This window comes from Mustela nigripes, chromosome 1, assembly GCF_022355385.1.
Source record: "Mustela nigripes isolate SB6536 chromosome 1, MUSNIG.SB6536, whole genome shotgun sequence".
Taxonomy (NCBI): domain Eukaryota; kingdom Metazoa; phylum Chordata; class Mammalia; order Carnivora; family Mustelidae; genus Mustela; species Mustela nigripes.
In genome coordinates, this window is record NC_081557.1 from 117,425,114 (window position 1) to 117,431,141 (window position 6,028).

Genomic DNA, 6,028 nt, shown 5'->3' on the forward strand with positions numbered 1-6,028 from the left:
AGAGACTATATAAACAATAGAAAAATAACAAAACTAAGTTGGTCTTTTGAAAAGATATACAAAATTGACCATTATCTAGAATAATCAAGAAAAAAGCAAAGAACTAAAATAAAATTATAAGTGAAAGAGGAAACATCACAACTCATGCCACAGAAATACAAAGAATAATAAAAGACTGTTATGAAATCACAAAGCATGCTCAGCTCAGCCCAGGAAGAGATCATGCACATCCCACAGCACCCTATGATAAAGACATTGTTGAGGGAGCTTGAGCTATCATGAGCTATCATGAGGAGCTTTCCCAACTTTAAGATATATCACCAGGGAAGTGCACTCCATCCACCAGATAAGTCTCAATATTAATGTTATTTCAACTTTGGGTAGTACATATTAGGACATAAACCAAGGGAAATCAATGTAAGATGTGTGGACCTCAAGCTCATATCAATTGGAAACACTATTCTCTGGACGAACCCTCACCAGTGTAATTCTCAGCATAGAATACTCCAACTGTGTATGCACTCCAGCAGGGCATAAGAGGCTCCCACCGAATCACCCTTGCTGCAACCAAGCTGACATAGAATATTCCAAACCCGGAGGAGGAGTTAAGATGGTGGAAAAGTAGGGGGACCTTAAGCTTGTCTCATCCCTTGAATACAACTAGATAGTGGTCAGATTGTTCTGAACACCTGAGAAATCAATCAGAGATTTAAGCAAACAAATGCTACAAGTCTACAAGTAGAAAAGTGGCCACAGTTTGGAAGGTAGGAGTTTCAGAAGCTTGAATCTGGTGTGGTAGAACTTAGGATGTGGCAGAGAGAAGATAGCCTGCTTTAGGAGGCTACTACTATAAGCAGCAGAGCATAGAATTGGAACTTTTAGAAGTCTTCTACAGTGGGGGTCATGCCTGGCTTAAAGGTGCTTAGGTGGTATAGTGGGTGGAATCACCGTTGCACATCTGGGATATTTTGGGGAGCAAGAAGAACGGGTGGTGCCTGAATGCAGCAGAGCTCTCGGGCATTGGAGCAAGGAAGCCAGATGAGAATCAATTAAGTCTAGGTGCCTGCTTTCTGCTTGGTGTTTCCATAAACTGTGAACCACTGCACATTTGTGAGACAACTTTCCTGGGATGGGTCCAACAAAAGGCAGAAGCTTGGGGAGATTTCCCCCAACCCCACCTGTAATTACAGTGCCAGTCCACACTGCTCCAAAAATTTGGAGTTGAAACTCAGTCACATGCCCAAGATTAGGGGGAAAAAGAAAAAAGAAGAAAAAAAGTTCTGTCCCAGGCTGGGTGAACACAGAGTTTTGAGAGAAACCAGGGACACAAGAGTGATTGATTACTTTTCTGTGAGGGCTCACCAAGGAGAGCTGGAGGGTGCAAATTATTAGCTCTGGGGCTAGAGATCTGGGCTGGGCCATATTCCTCCCACCCATCAGTCCTGAAAGCCTTCAGGGAGCAAAACAGCTCCACTTAGTGAAGTCCAGAGCTGCTTACACCAAGCCCTGCTTCCTTGTACCCTGGAGAAGCATTGCCTTTAGGCAAGTCTACCTGAGAATCAGTTTAACAGACCCCTCCCCCAGAAGACCAGCACAAACAACTACTTCACATCAAGTTTACTGATCATAGAGGGCTGAAAAGCTTCAGCTCTAGGGGGAAACAGTATGTAGAATTCTTTGTATTTTTATTCTTTACTCTTTCTGTATTATTTTTTTCAATTATTTTATTTTTTCAAATTTTCTGTTATTTTTATTTTGTATTTTTATATTTACTTTACATTTTTTTCTTTCCTTTCATTTTGTTTTACATACATGTTTTTCTTTCTTATTTGGGGTTCTGGTTTCTTTTAACAAGTGAACCAAAACTTTTTTAGTTCTGTTGTTGTTATTGTTTTTGTTGTTTTTCTTTTTCTATTCTGGACAAAATAACAAGATGGAGAAATTCACCCCAAAAGAGAGAAGGGGAGGTAGTACTCCCAGCCAGGGATTTAATCAATACAAATGTAAGTTAACATGTCTGAACTAGAATTTAAACAATGATTATACAGACACTAGCTGAGCTTGGAAAAAAGCATAGAAGACACTACAGAGACAAAAGAACTAAAATCTAGCCAGGCACAAATTACAAGTGCTATTACTGAGATCCAGTCCTAAGTAGAGGCCACTAAAATGAGGAGATATCAAATAGAAAAGCAAATCAGTGGTATAGAAGATAAAATGGTAGAAAATAAGAAAGCTGAAAAGAAGATGAAAAGAAAACTATTAGATCATAATGGTAGACTTAGGGAGCTCAGCAAAGTGAAATAATATCCATATATAGGGGTCCTAGAAGATGAAGAACAAGGAAAAAGAGGCAGAAGTTTTATTCTAACAATTTATAGATGAAGTTCCCTAATCTGGGGAAGGAAATAGACATTTGAGTCCAAGAGGCACAGAGAACTTACCTCAAAATCAACAAAAACAGGTCAACACCTAAACATATTATAATGAAACTTGAGAATTACAAAGCTAAAGAGAAAATCCTGAAAGCAGCTCGTAACAAGAGGTCTTAACCTATGAGGGTAGACACATAAGGCTGACAGCAGACCTGTCACAGAGATCTGGCAGGCCAGAAAGGATGGGAATGATATATTCGACATGCTAACTGGGAAAAATATGCTGCCAAGAATACTTTATCCAGTAAGGCTGTCATTCAGAATAGGAGAGATAATTTCCTAGACAAACAAAAACTGAAGGAATTTAGTTTACTAAACAAGCCATGCAAGAAATTTTAAAAGGAGACCCTCTGAGTGGAGAGAGAGAGATGAAAAGTAATAAAGACCAGAAAGGAATGAGACAATCTACAGGAACAGGGCCTTTACAGGTAACACAATGTCACTAAATTCATACCTTTCAATAATTATTCCAAAAGTAAATGGACTAAATACTCCAATCAAAAGATATAAGGTATCAGAATGGATTTAAAATACAAGACCCATCAATATGCTGCTTACAAGAGACTCATTTTAGACCCAAAGACACCTCCAGATTGAAAGTGAGGGCATAGAGAACAATTTATCATGCTAATGGATGTCAAAAGAAAGCTGGAGTAGTCATCTTTACATCAGTCAAACTAGATTTTAAGTCGTCACGGGGGGTATTGGGAAAAGTTTTCAATTAGCAATAATCGCGCCTTGGATAAACCTCATTGGCTACGATACTGCCACTGCACAAAGCTTCAAACTAGATTTTAAACCAAAGAACATACATAGGAGATGAAGAAGGACACTATATCATAATAAAGATAAAAAATTTAAAATATATTTTTAAAAAGCCATAATCATCAAGACAGTATGGTACTGGCACAGAAACAGACACATAGATCCATGGAACACAATAGAGAACCCAGATTTGGACCGTCAACTCTATAGTCAACTAATCTTCATCAAAGCAGAAAAAGAATATACAATGGAAAAATGACAGTCTCTTCAACAAATGGTTTTGAGAAAACTGGATCACCATATGCAGAAGAATGAAGCCATTTTCTTACACTATACACAAAATAAACTCAAAATGGATGAAAGACCTAAATGTGAGACAGGTATCCATCAAAATCTTACAAGAGAGCACAGGTAGCAACCTCTTTGACCTTGGCCACAACTTCTTGCTAAACACATCCCTAAGTGCAAGGGAAACAAAAGCAAAAACAAGTTATTGGGATTTCATCAAGACCAAAAGCTTTTGCACAGCAAAGGAAACAGTCAACAAAACCAATAGACAACTGACAGAATGGGAGAAGATATTTGCAAATGACATAATATCAGATAAAGGGCTAGTATCCAAAATCTATAAAGAACTTATCAAACTGAACACCCAAAGAACAAATTATCCAATCAAGAAATGAGCAGAAGACATGAGCAGACATTTCTCCAAAGAAAACATACAAATGGCCAACAGACGCATGAACAAATGCTCAACATCACTCAGCATCAGGGAAATACAAATCAGAACCACAATAACATACCACCTAAAAGCAGTCATATTGGCTAAAATTAATAAGTCAGGAAACAACAAATGTTGGTAAGGATGCAGAGAAAGAGAACCCTTTTACCCTGCTGGTAGGAATGCAAGCTGGTGCAGCCACTCTGGAAAACAGTGTGGAGGTTTCTCAAAAAGTTAAAAATAAAGCTACCTTATGACACAGGAATTGCACTACTAGGTTTTTACCATAAGGATACAAATGTAGTGATCAGAAGGGGCACATGCAACCCAATGTTTGTAAGAGCAATGTCCTTGGTAGCCAAACTATAGAAAGAACCCAGATGTCCATCAACCAATGAATGGATAAAGAAGAGGTGATATGTGTATGTACATATGTATACACACATACACACAATGGAATATTATTCAGCCATCAAAAAATGAAATCTTACAATGATGTGGATAGAAGTAAAAAAAAATGAAATCTTACAATGATGTGGATAGAAGTGAAGGGTATTATGCTAAGCAAAATAAGTCAGTCAGAGATAGATAATTATATGATTTCACTCCTATGAGGAATTTAAGAAACAAATCAGAGGAGCATAGAGGAGGGAAGGGAAAAATAAAACAAGATGAAATCAGAGTGGGAGATAAGCCATAAGAGACTCTTAGCTATAGGAAACAAACTGGAGATTGCTGGAGGGGAGGTGGATGGGGGAATGGGATAACTGGTGATGGGCATTAAAGTAATGTGATGTGATGGGCATGATGTAATGGGCACTGGGTGTTCTATACAACTGATGAATCACTGAACTCTACCTCTGAAACTAATAATTTACTCTATGTTAATTAATTGAATTAAAGTTATATTAAATTTTTTTAAATGAAATCTTGCCATGTACAATGATGTGAGTGGAACAAGAGGGTATTATGCTAAGTGAAATAAGTTAGTCAGAGAAAGACAAATACCATATGAATTCAACTCATATGTGGAATTTAAGAAACAAAACAGATGAACATAGGGGAAGAGAAGGAAAAATGAAATAAGATGAAAACAGAGAGGGAGGCAAACCATGAAAGACTCCTAACTATAGGAAACAAACTGAGGGTTGCTGGAAGGGAGGAGGGTGGGGAGACAGAGTAATTGGGTGATAGACATTAAGGAGGGCACATGATGTAATGAGTACTGTGTGTTATATGCCACTGATGAATCACTAAATTCTACCTCTAAAACTAATAATACGCTGTATGTTGACTAAATTGAATTTAGATTTTAAAAATTTTTAAAGAGTATTTCAAACCCATAGCGACCTTTTCATCACAAATTATATTGTGATAGTTCTTTCATAGATAAATCTTATGAGCTTGTTTTATTTGATTCTGACCCTGGGGAATGGATAAGCTTTTGGAAACCGGAAAACCAAGAAATCAATATTAGATTATGATTCCACTGGATTAATGACAACCCCAGAGTCAGACCACTCTTCTTCAGATAGTAACATTACCTCTCCCTTCAACCTCTACATAGCTTTGCTTGTGTATCATTTTCTTATTAATAATTCTATACTGAATACTACCTGCTTGAGTGATGTTTCAGCATAAGAGGTAAGCCAAAAGAGGTGTCACCTAAAGAGCTGACTGTCCCAGGTTAAAGCCTTCTAACTTCCTTACCTCTAATCTTGCCCCTTAAATCCCCTGCACAAGGCTGCTGGATGATCTATCCAAAAGGCATATCAGACCATATCATTTCCACGTACTCCCTTCAGTAGTGCTTCTATAGCATATTGAGTCTACACTGATTAAAATTTCATTCATGGTCTTTCATAACTTGGCTCTTCCTCCCTCTCCAGCTCCATGTTAACCACACCCACATTTTAGCAATACTTAAATATGTGTTGATATCTGCACACACCATAATCTTCTATACCTTTGTGCCCCAATCCTGTGAATCTGCTGAGTTTTCCTGGAGCCCCCTTTCTTGTAGTTCTTGGTTAAATCCCGTTTATCCTTAAAGATTCTACTCCAGGGTATCATCTCCTCCAGGAATCCTTTCTCTGTTTCCCCCAAA

At 37.9% G+C, this 6,028-nt stretch overlaps 1 pseudogene; it reads right to left on the reverse strand.

Moving 5' to 3' along the window:
* Positions 1-3,057: 3,057 nt before the first annotated feature.
* LOC132008716 (U4 spliceosomal RNA) lies at positions 3,058-3,217 on the reverse strand (annotated as a pseudogene).
* Positions 3,218-6,028: the final 2,811 nt, after the last annotated feature.